General features: G+C 40.6%; 1 long non-coding RNA gene across 1 annotated transcript; it reads left to right on the top strand.

Annotated features, from left to right (window-relative positions):
* The first annotated feature begins 1,610 nt into the window (after window positions 1-1,610).
* LOC137858255 (uncharacterized) lies at window positions 1,611-18,315 on the top strand. Its single transcript, XR_011097605.1, has 4 exons — window positions 1,611-1,696; window positions 3,572-3,772; window positions 7,160-7,256; window positions 7,358-18,315. It is a non-coding gene; the product is annotated as an uncharacterized lncRNA (long non-coding RNA).
* The last annotated feature ends 844 nt before the right edge of the window (window positions 18,316-19,159 follow it).

Genomic DNA, 19,159 nt, shown 5'->3' with positions numbered 1-19,159 from the left:
AGCGTGTCAGGTGTACGTTCCCTCTTTGACACCATTTTGTCACAGTTAAGTGATGATCATTAATATCTCCTTGAATGAGACTTCATGGAAATTGTAGCTCGGAACATGCAATCAGCTCATTTATGGTCTAACAAGTGTTGCCCTGAGACAGCAGTTGACTGACACAACCGTTTTTGTAAAATGCAACTTATCTGCTACTATTAGACACTGAGATTTGACTTTCTCTTTTCATTTTTGGCACATAACAAATGTCCCAGCTCTATTCTATGCATGGATAATCACAAAATTTGTATTTTGCTCTTGTTACAAACTTGGACAATAAGACAAGTTTCTAATCGAAATAATTGTTTAAGATTATTACAGTGATAATTATTGCACTGATAATAACACATTTCAGCTGACAATACATTAGCTCCATATGGAGATAAACTGCAAGGCCAATGGATTTATCATGATAACAAAATGGAATACTGTTAACTGTGACTGTAATTTTTCCATCCATGCGCAAAGAAATCTCCCATTGATTCATTGTCTTTTGACTGAGTGCTAGTAAGAGTTTCCTCTCCATATACATATATAACCAGATTGAATCCTAAATTAGTTTGATATCTTTGTTGTTGTTATTATGCAATTGTCTAAACAAGTACAAAAAGTGTGTACCTTAGCACTATAAGAGTAGGGCTTCTGGCTTTGAAAATGCCTTTAAAAAATAACAAACTGCAAGTCAAATAAGGAATAAAAAAAATTGTGCATCTATTAGGATTTTACAGGATAGATAAATAAATGGGAGCAACAAGTCTTTACATAATGACTATTTCCTGTATGCAGGAACCCAGAAGAGATGGCTGTATGTCCATGAGATGGCTCTGTGTCCATGATCTTCCACTGTTAAACTGAAGTCTTTGCTACTGGTGATGCAAACTTTGGCTAATACAGCTCCAGCCTTTGATTATCATTTTGGGCTGTATCAACTAATGTCTTTTATCCCTGAGTTTTACTCTCATTCTGAAAAGTATCCAAGGACACTTGGTCAAAAGAAGGATTTTTCACAGTGATACTTTTTTGTAGGGAGGCAAATGTACAGAACTGAATTGTTAAAAATCTTCAGCCAAACTGTCTTCAAAGAGCTTTGCATCAGACCATAAGCTTTTCCTTAGCAGACCAAAAACTGTTAAAAAAAAAAAAAAAAAAAAAAACTTAAGGTTTTGTTTAGTTCATCTGATTCACCTCTTTCCTGAGGTTTTAAACTATGTTTATCCCTGTGCTGTTTTTCTTACTTATCTTTAGACCATATATTTTTTAAAAATTAAATAATCCAGATCAAGAACACTATAAAATTCTTCGGACATTTTGAAAATTGACATGGACGTTTATTTGCTAAAAAGTACATTTGACACTACAAGACTAACATTAATATGCAAATCAGTGGACTATAAAATTCGTTTTGGTGTGCCTCCAGGGCTGTATTTTTATAAATACAGAAACATAATTATGCATCCTCCAGAGAACTAAAAATAATTATACAAATTTATAACAAAGCCCAAGGCAGTGTCTCCTTTTAACTGTTTTTAATATCATTTAAATCTTGTTAAAACTTAATTACCAATTCTCTTCTGTAATAATTTAGGTGGAAGATCTGAGGTCTAAGCTTGCTGTTTGAGAGAGAGAACTTCATCAGAGAAACAAAGACACCAAGGTACAGATTGACAAAACAGGACAGTGCACATAAAAGCTTGGTAAAGGAAATGCCACTGTAGATGATGATGAACAGAATATACATATATTTATTAACATCCACATGAAGTGAAACTGAGCTGATGTCTTTTATGATGGTAATATGTGTACACCTAAATATACATATACACAAATACGTGTATGTATATGTGGTAATTTATTCATTCATACTGATGTAGCTCAAACTGGTATCCACCCAGAGGGTACTCAAGGGACCAGTGCTTTCATTCTCAATCCCTGTTCCCCAGCTGTTCTCAGTCTGTAAGGTGATGGCTGCTGGGGGCAGCTGTAAAAGTGAGTAGCTCTAAATTCAAAGCTGGCCTGGCCACAAAGTTTAGACAATATTTGGAGTGGGCACATTTAATGTTTTTCTACTGTTTGAATGCTAATAGATCCATGCGTATTTTTAAGGCTACATTTCAGAACAAGATAATCTCTTATCCATAGCTGTTAGAAACAGGTATAGTGGCAACTGTATGTTTGAATTAGAGGCATGAGGTCAGGGGGGAGGGCCTTGGCTTTGTACCCCCCATAAAGCGCCTGGTAAGCAACGTACAGCAAATGTTGCATAGTCAAACCTATTTCTTTAGACTGATTTACTGAAGATTCTCCACCCATACTGTTGTAACTGTCTGTCCAAAGACCCCAGCAATGTCATCTCTCTTTGCATTAAAGGTAAAGCACAGAGTAGAGCATATGGCTTCTCTGCCTTGAGGTTCCACCCATCTCCCCGCAGGTTTGCCTTTGCTGCCAAGATGAGGAATCTAGAAAATAATCTAGGGTAGCTTCTTGACTTCCTCCATCAGCGATAAAGACCCCATCAACATGGAGACTGCTGCCTCGGGTCTTGTCTTTGTGTCATGTTTGCCAGCCAGTGTTTAGTAACAAGTGTCGCTGTCTGGTCCTCTGCTTTGAGCTAGAGCACATTTCTGTTAGCCTCCACATCCAACTGAAAGCAGCTTTGCGTTGATTTAATTCACCCTTTTTAGTATGACCATACTCACAATGAAGGATGTGCATCCAAACTTCCAGCTATTGCACAATTTCCACTGGGCATAAATTCAAGTGATTTGGCAGAGTGTCTGGTTGGGAACCAATTCTGCTTCATTCTATCCAGCGCATGCATTCCTTTTGATTGAAATGCCAGACGTTTGTTAGAATTACTGATGCTGGTGACAGCCATCTTCATAGCACTTCTCTGTGCTTTCAGATTGTGTATTCATTGAGTGTTAATGGAAATAAGAGATGCAAAATATTAGAGAATGCAGTATGTTACAGATTTCACATACTTGCCTTATTGAATTAACAAATAACCTGTTCATTTGCAAATATACAAATTCATCCTATTTGTGACTGACACTTTGTATGCCTCAATTTTTTCTAAAGTGATAACACTTAAATTTTAGGATGTCAAAATTATGTTTTTATTTAACCACATAGACTACTCGCGAATCTTGTAGCTTTCCTGTAGGAGTGGTATCCTTCAGAGGTAGAAGTATGGAATATATAATAAGCTTATTTAATTTGTAAAACCTTGAAATTTAAATCAAGTGTTAAATAGGCTGTCATTTGCACCTGTGCAATTGAATTTGAAGTTGAGGGGTTTCCTGAGCTGGACTAGGTTGTGAATAGGTTGGTTTTACTGGGCTGTAAATACATTTGCTTCCAGTCATTGTTTTCCATGCAGCATGACCACAGTAGGTGTGAAAATGCAGGTGTGAAACTTTCCAGGGTGTTGCTAGTCAGGCAGAAATTGCAGGAACAAGAACAGGAACAAGAGTCTGAACATGACCTTGTCTAAAGTGACTCTGCTCTTAATTTGATTTTTTTTCCACAGGTTGTGAGTTCTGGATCTATACTTTTTACAACTGAGCTTTGTAGTCTTGTCAGGCTTCAGGGAAACCTGACAGAATTGAGAACTGCCCTGAATCTACTCGTGTTGTAACCAATGTGACACAGCAGGATGGGGCCTTGTGGGGCCAGGGAGAAAAGTCCAGAGGACTGAGGCTGCAAAACTGCAAAGATGTACCTGGAGAAGGTAATTGAAAAATTGGTGTGAGCACATTTAAGAAATCTGATTTATTTGAACAGTCCAAATAAATGAGATTTTATTGCTAGGCATAGGTTTTCTTGTGATATTTCAAGAAAATACCAAAGATCACAGAAATGGCAGGAGCTTGTAAAATTCCAAAAATGTTCTCAAGCTAATTGCAATCCCCTTTGCCACTTTATTTCTGCAAAATGTGACATATTTAAACATTGCCAAAGAATATGCTTCTTAAATGTCAGTAAGTTTTTAGGAAACATAAAGACTGCAAGATGTATGACAAGAACTAAGATTCCCCAGATGAGTGCCATAGAAAATCTTTCTTCTAAGAAGCCTGAGAAATTTCAGTCTGATATATACTATTAATGCAATTCTGTGGCAGCTCTTGAGGGCTGTCATTATCAGACTTGTTCCAACTGGACAACGTCAGACAACCCCAGGCAGGCAGTCATAGGAGGAAGCACTAACACCTAGCCAGCATGTACACTGTTCTTGCTGTGCCTTGGAGGCTACAATTCACAAATAATGTCCATGTGTGAAAGGGGAAAAAAAAAAAGCTCCTGTTTGCTCTGCTTGAGGCTTGGGAAATATTAACTTTCAGCATTCTGCTGAGCAGCGGGTGACAGCAGTGCTGACATCCCAAAGAGGTAGGTAGTGGGAGGTGTGCAGCATGCCTGTTTACATTGCCTTATCTCCTTCATGCTGGATTCCTCTGTGGCACATTCAGTCCATTTGTCACCAAGAAATAAGATATAGTGACCAAGAGGAAGTTGCTTCAAGGGAAGGATTAATTTCATACCATGTAAGAAAGATGGCTATTGATACTGCATGAGGGGAACACTTATCATGTTGATGAATTTCATGTAGCTGATAGTGTCAGGCACAAAAAGTTTAGTTTCAGCATTGCATCCTTTGCAGCTCTTAAAGCTCTGAGGTCCAATTGGATGGCATGGGTAGGTGGAATCCTACCTACTCTGTATCAGGTCCCACTCCTCAGTCAGTCTGTAGTAGCTCTGATGAGATACAAATTAGAGTAAGGCCCCAAAGCCTTACAGTTTATATATGTATGTCAATAACTGCTAATTGTGGAGAGAAAAGGGGTTCTTTTTCAATTAATGCTAATTGGATCTTTAACATACGGGCACTAAATTTCCTGGAAGATAAATGATGTTCTTTATGCCCCACATCCCTGAAGGGGAAAGTGCAAATGTTTCCAGAAGTTTTCCTGGGAGGAAAAATACTGTGCATTTATTTTCTAATTGCCAGCAGTGGTGTAACTGCACAACCCCTGCAGACTGGTTAGGCTGAGAACAAGACTAGATGATGCACTGGATGCCTTCAGGTGGGTAAAGGAACAGTGAGTAGTGTTGTGACAGTCCTCAGCAGCAACACTGCAGTCATAGTATAGCAGACTTACAATGTCAAGGCTGTGTTCCAGCCTCCAGTCTCCACTCTCTTCTCCAGTTATGCACTGCCTAGCCCAGGTTATCTAAAGATAAATGGCTGAAAAGTCTAAATAAAGAGAGTTCAAAATACATGTCAGGGGAAAAACAAACAAACAAACACCTTCCTGTTACACTATACTACAGAATTTAGTGCTGACTTAAGAAGCAAACATGACAGCTGTGCCTCTTTACTTTGGGAACTTGTGAAGGACAGAGCAGTTACAAAAATATGATTGACAATTCTGAGGTGAAGAATATACTGATACTACACACTTTGCAGATTGCTCTATCCCCCTTGATTCAGTGGAAAATAAGTTTTGTGATACTGGTCCTTACTGGTTTAAAATTGAGACTTAGGCTTGGGGGAACCCAAATTTAGGTTTCAGCCTCTCCAGACTGGAAATTTATTCATGGCCATACAAAGTAACATCATTCTGAACTTAAAGGTGAAATAACTGGCCTTCTTATCTGACTGTTCTGTAACAAAACTGGTGAAAGTCTTAAAGGGGTGTGAGCTTTTCAGCTCTTGGTCTTACATGCTGAAAACATCTTTCTGCAGGATTCCCATGTGTGAAGCCAAGGCATGCCAGGAAACCCTGTATGAATATCGTATCTTGACTACCGCATATGTGGAGTTTTAGTTTATCCTGGGTTATTAATGATTAATAGTTTTGTACTCAGTTCTATCACGGGGATTAGTCACAACAGTACTTGGAAGACACACTTTGATCCATTGATCAGATAATAAAATAAGAAATATCAAGTTGTTAGTTAAATTAATGATTGACCTACTGGAGTTAATGCCCCATTTAGATTAAACATTTAAAAGTTACATTTCTGCAAAGTAATGAATCTGAACTATTTTGTTACTTTGGTTTCTTACTGATCTGTTCCAGAAAAACAACAGTCCCTGGTGAATAAAAGAAATAAATTATTGCATGTTTCAAGTGGAGTTCCTGTTAGTAAATCAGTCATTAGCCCAATTAAATAATGTTCATCTCCAGAGATGAAATGCTTCCCATATCCTGGAAGAGCTAGAATATCCCCAGGATCACAGACATTTAAAACTATGATTGCAAAACACATTATTGAGATGTACAATATTTGCATAGTTTGCATGTACAATGAAAGCTTTGTGTTATTTTTCTTTATGAGGCTGTAGCTAGCAAATTGCTAGATTACCCAGAAGACTTGTTGAGATCAGAGAACAAGCCTGCATAAGAAGGTCATGCCTAATACTAAAGATACCCAGCACTGTGGGCTTAAAAAAGCAGCATTATCCATTTGAAAAGAGCAATAGGAGCCATGGGAAAATAGTATCCTGCAGTCCATCGGAACATGCTGATGTTAGTGAGAGTTGATCATGCAAAATAAAGGCCAGAATTGAGTATTACATGATATATATTGGCAGTTTTAATGAGGTAAAACTGTAATATACCCTCAGGTAGTTCTTTAAATTTTGTAATTCTTTTTCTTTTAACAAATATTACAAATCATGAAATACACAAAACTGTGTTTTGCTTTCTATGTGAGTTCTTTTATTTCATTTTCTTCATATTAATGCATATTTAAGTTTCAGCAGTTAAACTTCTGTGTACTGTACTTAGGGAATATCATACAGTATACTACTACAGTATACAGTCATACAGTATACTACTGTATGAGGAAGATATGGAAAAAGTAGTGGGAGGCAGTTTATTGGTAAAGACCTGTATTTTCAGGTCACAAGGAACTTCAGTGAAGGGAAAGTTTGGAAAGAAGAACAGATAAGTGACAGAAGAACTATGTCAGTTAATGTTTTGAATGGTTAATGGAAGTGGATTTGAACCATCTTTTACCACTGCTGGTATTTTGTGAATAAGAATTTCTGCTAAGTGCCCTTGAATAGTCCTCTTACGTTTGTCATTAAATTCTATTTTGCTTCCCTTTGTAGCTGTAGTGTGAACATAATACTGTCATCTTGCCTTCTCCAAATATTGAATACAGAAGAGAAAATGCTTTTCCACACTGAGCCACAACTTCACAGGCTGGTATTTTTTTTTTGGCGCATATTCAAATGTCTACAAGCTTCAAACTTGATTATATGATTAGTAAATCTAATAATTTTTTTTTTTTTTTTTTCTGTAGGTAGATGAATTTCTCCAAAAGCATATTAGTTTTGATAAGGAATACATTATTGTTAAAACTGTAAAATTATCTCAGTGACCCAGAGTTCAGTTCAAAGTTTGTGCGAGCAAAATTTCACCTGCTGCTGGACACAGTGCTTGGGTTATTAACATCATTAGAGTGCAGCAGGTAGGAGTTAAACTGGTATAAATTTCTTCAGCTTTAGATTTATTTTTTTTTTTCTTCTTTCAGCTCTTCTTTTGTTAATGCAAAGAACTCACTTTAAGCTTATAGCCATTAAAAGGTACCAAAGAAAAAACGCAACAGATGTCACAAATTATTCTTATACTGTGAGACTGGGTTGTGTATTAGGTCTGTGCTTCATTTGGAGGGTTCTGACCTTCCAAAAATAGCTCAGCAGAATGGTGTCTGCACAGGGACCCAGAAGGGCTGATGTTAATCCTGGTTCTCTCACTGATCTGCAGGGTGACCTTGCACAATCTGTGTGCCATTTTCCTTCTTGCTAAAATGAAAATAATAATACTTACAGCCTTTGCAAAGCACTTTCAGAGCAGAGCATATGAATCGATAACATCTTCTTAAGTATGTGAAATAGCAGAGGAAATTCTTCCCACTTGCATTAGTGCACTTTCAGCATTTAGAAATGTGAAATTATAAAGATTATTGCATGGGAGGATGAAGCTCAGAAGTGTTCCCCTAATCAATAAGTTGCCAACTGGAATGCAAAGGAAAACAGCACTAAGGTAATGTACCACTTAGTGTAATAAAGAAAGAATAAAATATGTGTTTTCAATGTGAGTATGGTGGCTACCAGTGCAGTCACACTGTATTGCAATGCTGACTTGCTTGCTTGTGCTGGTGTGGAATGGTATAAAATGTATAAACAGTCTGAAATCCCTACATTCATTTTAGTAGGAAATCATTTAGATTTTCTGGAGAGACCTGTCAGTATAGACAGAATAGGAGAGCTGGAATGTTTTGGCCATGTGTGCTTGCCTTGTTCTGCATATGGGGACTTCTTTTCCTTTCAGATGTTACTGTAGCCTCCTCTTGTGCAAATCCAGCATGGGTCATCTTGGCACAGTGTGGTTTACAAGGATGGCAGTAGGCCTGGTACTCTGCTTTTCTCTGTATGGCTGCTGACCATCTGCAGAATCTTTTTGTGGTTCAGACAAGTGAACAAATTGTGCTTGAGTAGTGTACCTAACTTGTATAATGTCTCTCAGGATTCTGTAACAGGTACTGCACAGGCACAGCATCATCTACTGTGCAGTTTAGGTGAGTCCTAAATAAAATATTTTAAGCCATCTGTTTAATTGCATTAAAAATACCCTGATGATCTTGCACTGTCTGAATAGTCTTCAGGAGACTATTTGGCTAAAGCAATTTCTCCTTGGCAATGTTTAACTAATTCACAATGTTTGCACTGTGAATTACAGCAGGTCCTCATACCTTTTGTTAGTACTCCATGTACCAGGGCCCTGCTTCCTACTACTGGGCTCACAGTTGCCTTGTTCCTTCTGCTTTCTCACCACTGCCTGCCGAGCTCTTCATGAAAGTGGAGACTTTGGGACCAGCACATAAGAGAAGGAGCTGGGCAGGAAAATCCATCCCTCTTCTTTCCCAGACAATCTTTGAGCTTCAGGCCTGGACAAGGAGGAAAGCTTGTGCCAGTTACTGCCTGTACACTCTGGCTTGGTGCCCACCATAAATCACTTGTCAGCTGAAGGACCAAAGTCTCCTCTACCAGCAGAGAATGGTGAGATGTTGTCTTGGGAGTCCAGCTGGAGCAGTTTAACAAATCTTCACTTCCACCTGCCTCTTCCATCACCTCAGCTGGCAGCTTCTACTGTCCCTCATCTGAGACCCTGTACCAGGGCACAAGCACTTAAAAACACTGCTTGGAAATGATCTGGAAGAGCAACAGCGGGTGCTTGTGACTTCTCTAGTGGGTGGTAAGAATGATGAACTCTGGAAAATATGCACAGTTGCTACTGGTCATGTTTGGGGGGCGCAAGTGGATTCTTGCAGGAGGTGCCAATATTGATGTCCCTCTCTCTTTCTCTAACAGAGACTCATTTTCTTCCCTTTATTTGAGTATTAGAACTTCAGTAAGCAAGACCCAAGTCTTATTCCCACCCCACCATCAGGATCTCTCTCCTTCTCCCTTACAGCTGAAGTTGTGGTATGGGTCAGAAACTACTTAGTGCCTTGCAAAGGCAGACCCCCAGAAATCTGTGTGCCAGCTGAGATCCTGTAGCCCTATTCCAAGGTGGCCTTCTCAGATAGACAGAAGTACCTTCCAGGTCCAGGTGTCTCAGGAGCTGTGGGGCATTCGGCAGGGCAATGGTGAACAGGGAAATGTCCCTTAGGAGAGGACTGACCTTAGCCACCACCTGGACCTTCCCTGTAAGGCTGCTGTGGAGGCACAGGGCATGGCCCAGCAGCTGCCTGTGCCAGCTCCTCTAAATGAGGAGCCTGCAGCTCCTTGGCTCTGTGCTCTGCAGGCACAGGAGGCAGTGTTGGCCATTTGCTCTCCATGCCTGGTTCGGTCACCCCTTTGCCTTTCTGCTGGGAAAGAGGCATTGGGAACACAGGAGAGAAAGGCTCCCAATGATACAGATAAGCACTGAAGACTTGCGGCCTTGCTTTGATTTGTCATTAAGAATAAATTAAAGCCAGTCTTCTAATAGGTGTTGAAGTTGGTCTGTCATGAAGATTGCTTGAATATTCCATCCCTTACTCATGGACAAGAGTCAGTGGGTAGTTTGTACTGAGATCCAGCCCCACCCTTTCTATTCAGAAGTTCCCCTTACAGTTCAGCTAAACCGACTGAATGTCTCCCAAAACTCTCTGTAAGTATCTAAAAATCTGGACTGCAAATATTGGGTTAGTGTGGGTCATACTGTTAGATTATCTCAGCATAAACTAAAACAAGATTGTAATGTTTATCCATTTTGCTTGATAAAAGCATAAAAGAAAATTTGCCGTTGGGTGTGGTACAGTGTTTATGATTAAATGCTTTATTCATACTTGTATGTCAATCTATTAGCGTGCTGTTAATTCAAATGTTACTATGATGTATTTTATCACCATTAGCACATTTATCACAGGTAGATGTGAAACTTAGACAAAGGTGTACATTCTCATTAATGATGAGCAGCCTATTCATCTTACTAGAGTGTAATTAATGTTAGTTATAATACTTAATTTTTCACTGTTTGTCATGGTGCATATTTAGCATTTCTTCTGTCCTTTATCAATCTGCTCTCCTATCATATGAGCACATCAAAAAGATATATGTAAGTCTCTGACCTGTTTTGATGCCTAATTTTTATACTGTTCCAAGAACTGGAATATTTTTGTTCTTACACGGTATCCAGTACAGTTAGTTAAAAAACAGACTGTATCATGTTGTTCACTGTTCTGGGTTAGTGGTTTTTTTTTTGCATTAAAAACATAACAACCAAACAATGAAGTAAATTAGGGATGCAATGAAGACACTGAGGATCACTTGATGCAGTATTGTGCTGTGCTTGTGTGAGGTTTTAATGGTCCCAATTTTTCTCCTGGATTTTCAGTTACATTTTTCATACTACTAAGAATGTTAGTACTACTAAACTTGTTGTGTAAACAATACAGCTATGAAAAAAGTGCAAGTGTGGTGTATCTGAAAAGTATACATTATTAGCTAAAAATGTGTTAGAACAGTTTATTGTTATACATAGCTTTGTGAATAATGCTGCTAGCAGTCATAGAGTCAAACTACAGTCAGTGGTGCAAGACCGGAAGAAGTTATGGCTGATGTGTCACACAGCAGGTGGAAAACACACTGTGAAGAGTTAGGTAAAAGGGTGTGACAAATGAATACATCCTTGGATTTGCTCCCCGGAATACCAATAAATATAGGTGTGCTGGAATCCTAGAAGTCCATACTTACGTATGGGACCCAAGAATAACGCAACCGCCTCGGATGAACCCTGGGCACCAAAGCAGTTTTATTTCTTGCTCATCCAAAATTCCCATTAAGCTGGACTCATACTTCATGTAATACTTGGGAAAACGTATTGGGAAAAAATATTTGAACTAGGTCAACCAAGTGTTTCAGGTTTAGCATTCTGTGAAAGCAGAATTTTTCTCCAAAATTTTAAAGAACTCTCTATGAGAGAAAACACGCCTATTCCTATTCATTAATTCATTTTCTTAAATGGCAGACTTTACATTTCTAAGCTCTTCTGATAATAATCAAGGTTAGAGGAATTAGCCATTATTTTCTGTGAGTTTATCTCTTTTGTAACTACTGTTTGACACAGCCTACTCTTCATGCCAGACATGAGGCTGACCACTTCGCATCTACACCATAATTAAATAGGTCTTAAACTTCCATTCAAGTCAACGAGGGCTCACCATTGCTGCTGAGAAACTTGGATCTATTAGAAAAAGCTTAGAATACTTTTTGGTATGCCTTGGATTAATCATTATTTCCTTCTCACCCACCATGAGTGAAGTATAACGCATCTAAACACAGAGATTTAGCATATTTCAGTATGAAAAGTCAATTTGTACACAATCACAAGTAGTTATAATTGTAGATTAGTAGTAAACTAAGAACAAAAATACCAAGCTAGGTTTAGGCATTTTAAACTAAACGATAGTTGAAGGTGCTCCACAGTCCCTCAAGTACAATAATAACCTGTAATGTGAACAGGATTGAGTAAATTTTTCCATGGTACCAAAGCAATACTCCACAACGAGTTTTATTTCTACAACTGCACTAAAATCTTTTCATTAAAAAAGAAACTCCTTCCTTTGAATTCTCTGTTGCAAAAAAAGACCAGGACATTTTCCATAATATAGCAATACTCCTGAAACAACAGGCTCTGCAATTCTCTTTCTTCCACCTCTCCCCGAGTCACTTGAACATAGGGAATTGCTTAAATAGAAATATTATAAAACTGCAAACTTGAGCTTATGTCAATTTTAATTGATAGAGAAAAAATACAAAGACACGATGAAGTTGCCTTTGCCCTTTACAGCATTACAAAGTTGGTTATAAAAACAAGCTGTAAAATGCACCAAAAAGGTGAGCATTTCACTCCATTTTGATTTGGCCATTTCGCTTTCAAAAGGAATTTATAAGAACACCTGGGAACAATGAGCATTTGAACTTAAAATGATCCAGGTTTATTTTTACTCCAAAAGAAGAAGTCTCAATAGAGTTATTGATTTTCTACCATTCATCCAATATTGCACAGAAAATGGACCTGACCTTGCAATCCCTAACGGAGACAAGGAAGCAGTCATTACAGTCATGGGTTACCATTGATTTTAGTGGGATTACTTGCATAAGTAAGGGTTTTCAGGGTATGACCTTTTGTCCCATTAGCAGTAAGACGAAGCGTGTGTGGTTGTGAGTTCCACTCAGTTCAGAAGGATGCAGTTTACCTTCCTGTTGTATCTCCTATGATTTTATTCCTGTGCGGTTATTCTACATTATTTTTGTTTTCTGACTGACAGAGCTTCATCATGTTTTGAAGAGTCCCTGTCCTCCTTCCATCTAGAGCAATTTTTTACTGTATCATGCAATGTCATTCTGAGCTCTGAACTAATCCTTGCTCTTATGCCTCTTTCTTCCTCTGGTTCCATTTTCTATAACAGAAGATCCATTTTGGACTAGAAACTGTATCTTGCTATATTTTTTAATTCATTGGTACATTTTTCAACTCTCTATGGCCAAATGAGAATGAGACATTTTGCAGTAAACAGAGTAGTGGACAGAAAGCAGGTTCACACTGCCACGGGGTAATTTATGTGGACCCTCAAAGACAGATGGAGATATCACATATTGTTCACGGGGAATCGCTGCCAGTCAGGCCTACAATCCAATTCTGAACCAAAACAAGTTTCTCCCTAAACCTGGGGAGGCATCTCATGCCCTACAGCTACTGTAGCAATGCATCTCCAGAACCTCGCTGCTAAGACGGATAAAAACCTCCTAGTTGTGAATCGGAATACATTCACAACTAGCTCATGCACGTTTGTTCTTATGAAGGCCTTATCCTTTAAGTCAAACAGATCTTCTCCCTCTTCAAAGTTTGCTCACAGACGTGGCTGTAGTAGGGAGTCATGTCTCCTCTCTGCCCTCATGTTGTTGCATTACACGTGAGGAGGGCGGAGGAAAGGCGTGCCAGAAACTGAGCGACTGCATGGTTGTGCAGTGCCTTGCACAGTTGCCTTGTCATGATTCAGGGCTCTATAGGCTGACTTTTCTCCAGCAATGAATAATAATGACCCTCCAGAGTATGGTGCCTGCTTTATTCTGGACAGATGCCATTAATCCAGTCAATTTTCATTGAGTTGCAAAGCTTTAGTACAAGAATACTAGCAATTGATTATTTTTGTCAGTGGTATTTTCAAAGAAATGAAGTAATGAAATGTACAGTATATTTCAGTTTGCAATGATCATTCTGATGTTCCATTTGCAATGGAAATGAGCATATAACATATTCATGTGTACAGATAAGGAAAATGACAAACATTAACAACCCTTGTTCTATTCATTTATAATATTCAGGGGAAAAAAAAAAATCCTTCCATTCCATAGTTTTTAGTTTTGTTTCAGCTGCACAATGCAAAACAACAAATACAAATTAATGGATAAAATGTTTAATTACTTTCTAAGTTTTGCCTGAAAATGACTATAATCTAAACCACAAATTCTTTGTAAATCTATCTACTAAAAATAGATATTTCAATGCCAATTTTATTTTATCTTTGTATATTGCCTTATATGTATATCAAAGATAAAATTGCCTGTGAAATCAAATAAACCTGTGTGTGTACACTTACATTCTTGTGACCAAGCAGCCTTTGATGTGCAGCTCTCAGTCTGTTTAAGCAGACTGCAGTGTTTGCCTTATCAGTGTCAGTCAGTTTCTGCACAATTTAATCACCACTAAAAAGAAATGTTTTGCTCTTACGGATATAAAGCAGTGTGCTGAGGATAAATCAGTGCAGCTCGCCTTCCTTAAAATTTGAGACACAACCTGATGCTGCAGCTCTTTTCTCCTCTCATCTCAATGGGATGCTAGCCTAACAATCGCAATTTTAAGATGGGGAAATTGTTGGTTTTTTTTGAGCAGAAATAAATTGTCCTGCTGGTATCTTTTCATGAGGTAACATTATGGTACATTGGGCCTGGTGTTCACAGCTTATGATACCTGGGTTTAAAGGATCAGAGTGAGAGAATACTTGGAGAAAGAAGAGCAGGACCATCTAAATTCTAGATGGTCCAAGCAGGTTGAAGCAGTTCAGCAGTAGACATCCCAGCAACCTCCAAAGAGGCTTATTGTGCATCTACCTTCCTGGTGCAACACCATCTCCTGCAAGAGGCCCGGAGGAATTATTCTCTCTGACAGTGAAGGTTGCCTTTTATTCCTCTTTTGTCGAGGTATCTAGAGAGATTGGGCTTGCAGTTGCTGAACAGAAAAGGAAAATAATACCTGCTTTTCTGTTATCTGCAGCTGATGGGAGCAAGAGAAGAGAGCTCATTCACTTGCTGCTGCCCAGGGCTCAGAGAGGAGGCTGCTGCCAGGGGAAAGGCGAGAGCAGGCACTGCTGCTCCCTGCTCTGTGGATTCCCAGGGAGGCCCACGGGCAAGGCCAATCTGCGCATGGCCTCTCCGTGCTGCTGACCTGATCCCAGGCACTAAAAAACTCACAGAACAGGGAGAAAATGAGCTGCCCCACAGGAGCGGGGATTTGAGGGGAGCTTGGTTCACCATGCTCCTGGCCACACTGCCCGGGGCACCCGCTGGCCCCTGTCCAGCTCTGTGAATGCGGCCGCTCTACCACAGTGCCACAGGGGAAACCTCGCCTGGTTGGGCACTGCCTGTTGTGACCTTGAACACATCAATCGCATCACCCATCTTGCAGGTTCACGCTGCCACGGGGTAATTTATGTGGGCCCTCAAAGACAGATGGAGACATCACATATTGATCATGGGGAATCACTGCCAGTCAGGCTTTCTGTTGGCTCCCATCTCTGTGATGTGTTTTAAAAAATATTGTGTGATTCAAAATTATACCTGTAAAACCTACAAGTAGAAAATTACTGTGTGCATTTATCTTTAATAACAACTTTGTGCATATTTATAGTACTAGTTTAGTTGAATGTGTTATACTAGTTTATTTCCCAGTCTGTTTTAAATGATATTATTCATTAGTAGTCATGAAGTGGTATGACATTTTTATGTTGCTTGTTTGTAACAAAGGTTCTTAATACCTTTTCATAATGAAAGGGGATAAATGCTCACATAGAATATGTGAAATTGTGCTTGTATGAGCACAGAGCCTTGTCTTAGGGTATTAAATTAACATTTGGTGCTGCTCTGTTTTGTATGCTTTTGTAGCAACTGTTTCAGCTAGAAATCACTATAATACACCTGTATTCTGGTTCCTCAATTCATACAGCATTTAGGTCCTGCCAATACTGTGTCTTATAAATATAAATATGCAATTTAATTTAATTTTAAGCATGCAACACATTATTTTCCTTCTAATTAAAGTATGATATTGCAATATGGCAGCTACCTAGGGCAAACAGGACACATCACATTGCCAAACCGAAGGGAATGCAGATGAAGGCTGGCAGCAGGCAGGGGCCAGCCCTTGGAGCCCACGTCATGGTGGCTCTGGTGTCTGTGGGCTGGCCCCAGCTCTGCTGGAGCAGGGACCCAGTGCCTGTGGGTGCCCACACCCTGCTGTCTCCTCGCCCTTCCATTCCAGCGTGAGGCAGCTGGAGGAGTGTGACTGCTGCTCGATTTCCTGCTGCCCGGCTGTGTGCTGAAGTTGGCTGACATGCAGCAAAACTCAGAGAGTTCTGTGAAGGAGGGGATGGCTGGCGGCAGCTCTGGGGGCTCCTATCGCGTGTTCTCGGAGCAGAACAAAACAACACAAGTCGGCCTTCTGCATAATGACTCAAAAAACTGTTAATGGCCATCTTCAGTAACGTAGCAACAGCCAAACCTTTGAAAAGAGGAAGTTTTCATTGAGAAAGCGTTTCATTTTAAACATTGAAATTTGGTATAGTGTAGAGGATGAAATAAGTTTTGAAAGGAAGCTGATGATTAAGAAGAAATGCAGTGGGCATTTAATAAATGGAGGAACCGCAAGATAATTAACTGGCATGCATAAAGATTCATGCTTTATACCAAAATTTTAATTTTGCACATAAATGTGCCTGATGTAGGCAGCATTTAATCACCTAGCTGACAGGAGTAACTACTTTCATTTAACCTTGACTGAAGATCATGAATTCTAACAGGTTTAATTGGATACATCATTTAACAGAATGAACAGAGCAAATTTTTCTCAATTCATAGGTTCTGATTGACATGCACCAGCAATAAGGCGTTGCACAATTAAAGCTGATCTGTATTCCTGGCCTGGGCAGCAATTGCCATAGTGATGTGACACTGTTTGATCACTGTGGCACTGAAACTATACTGAATTTCCCCTTGTTTTGAAAAGGGCAATGCTTTAAAAAAAGAGAGAGAGAGAAAGAGATTTTGGCACTTTTTTTTTTTTTTTTTTTTTTTTTTTTTACATTAATCACATTTATATGCACAAACTGTAAGGGAAGGAACTTGTCTTGTTATCAGTAACTCGAGGGAAAGAAGGAAAAATGGTATCTTCTTTTTTCCATTTAGCACATTATTTACGGAAAGTCAAAAATGTGACTAGGCAAATGGGTTGTAGCACATTAAGGACCTGATTGTTCTGGGTTTCCATCCGAGCAGGGAGTGGTGCTGCGGCTTGGCCCCCATACCCTTGCCCAAAACCACTGCACACCACAGCCGCCTTGCCAGATGAGAAGGGGGGCTGAGGCGGGGTGCTCATATTGCAAATGAGGTAGAAAAAGATGAAAGGCAAGAAGTGGTACCCAACGGTGAGCTGCGTACCTTTCCTGGCATGCAGCATTTCCTAGGATAAAACCTTGAACTACTCAGGGAGGAGCTGGCAGCTTTGTTCCCCAGGCGCAGCTCCTGTCCAGCCACACTCTGCTGCCTCTGGCAGCTTCCTTGGGTCATGTTTTTACCCTGTGTGAACTGGAATTGTTCTTCCACTGTTTAACCACAAATATATGTTTTTTTTTATGTCTCTCTTGTCCACTTATATTTCATTTCAGATACCTCCTCTTTATTTCACTCTTTTACAAGAAGAAAAGTTGCCAAACATTGAACCGAGGGCAGGTGTTTCAGCCCAGCTCAGTAAAAAATCGTTCCTGGTTGCTGAAGGACCTGCTCAAACAGTTCCAAGCAAGTTCTGCTGCCTGCCTGAGAGTCGCAGCACCACGCGCAGCACAGCAAGTAGCTTTCCTTCTTTTTTCTCTCTCCATCCCCTCAGGTTTGGTGCTAGGCCCTTGATCTGACTTGCAGACCTATTGCTACTCATTTGTCCATAGTCATTTGTGTATGGGTAATGCATAGGGGCAGCAAGCAACAAGCTCTGTCAGAGCACACAGCTGTGGGAGACGGAGATCTTGAGGAAAGCTGGGATCTTGCTTGGCCTGAGGACCTGAACTTTTAAACCAGGACCACTAGATGTATGTAAAAAGGTTCTTGGTCATTTTAGAGAACTTTAAAATGCAATTATTTATAATGCCTTTCTCTGTCTGAGGTCTTTACAGTGTGATTCATTGTATGAAGCAAAGGAATTTGCCAGTGTAATTTATCACAGTAACATTTTTAATAGTTTCAGGTAAATGCCTGGGCCACATCCACATCCTCTGCAGCCATGTTGCATGCCTCAGCACCGCAGCTGCCACTTACCTCGTGTGGCGAGCTCCTGCTCAGCATCGGCACCCACCCTGTGCAGGGACAGGGTTTGGCCGCGCTGCCGGGTGTGTTTCTGACACACACACACACACACGAACACCACACACACACACAAAGACACACACACAAACACCACACACACACACAGACACACACACAGACACACAGACACACACACACACACACACACAGACACACACACACACACACACACACACACAGGGGCTGCCTGTGCTCACCTTGCACTGAGGCGAGTAAGGGCAGGAGACAACGCGCCCGCGCTGCTCCCTCTGGAGTGCCTGCAGGCAGGAAGGGTGCTCAGACCTCCTGCTGGGCCCTTCAGCAAAGGACATCTGTGGGCCCCCCTTTAGAAAGGTTTGTTCTGTAATTTACTCTGTTCTTCCAAACCACCCCAGTAAAATACCTGTCCATCTGCCCCATCACCCAGCTCGTTCTTGTGTGCTGTGGTATATGAGTGCTGCCTCGCCCTGTTCCTCCTCGCTTCAAGAGGAGGCTGAGGTCAGTGAGGGGCCTGGGCACCCACGTGCCGAGCCGAGGGGCTGCTCGGGACGGCACCTGCCCCCATCTGTTTTGTTGGCCGCTCGCCCTGCCCACAGTCCCAATGGCACATCGGACTCACTACGTGGGGCCTTTGCAGCACCTGTCTGGTGTTGGGTGTGTCAGCTTCCAGCCCGTTCCTCTTCCGCGCTTAGAAACACTTGGGTCCTTTCCTGCGACTCTCCCGAGCTGCGTTGCTCTTGCCCTGTCCTCGTGCTCAACCATCCGTGCTGAATTACCTTCCGCTCCTCCCCCTGGGGATAGCTCAGGCCTTGACCCAGTGGGACAGTGTGTGCTTGAACGCCGCGATGGGCCAGGCACTGAGCTGCTTGCTCCCAGGCCCAAGGTGGCTGGGGATTTCAGGCTCTGTTTTCAGAAAGGCTTTCTGCGCTTGGAAGTGTGGTCTACTGA

The sequence above is a fragment of the Anas acuta genome, chromosome 6 (assembly GCF_963932015.1).
Source record: "Anas acuta chromosome 6, bAnaAcu1.1, whole genome shotgun sequence".
In the NCBI taxonomy this organism is placed as follows: domain Eukaryota; kingdom Metazoa; phylum Chordata; class Aves; order Anseriformes; family Anatidae; genus Anas; species Anas acuta.
The sequence above is the reverse complement of the archived record's forward strand: the minus strand, read 5'-3'. Positions and strand labels throughout refer to the sequence as shown.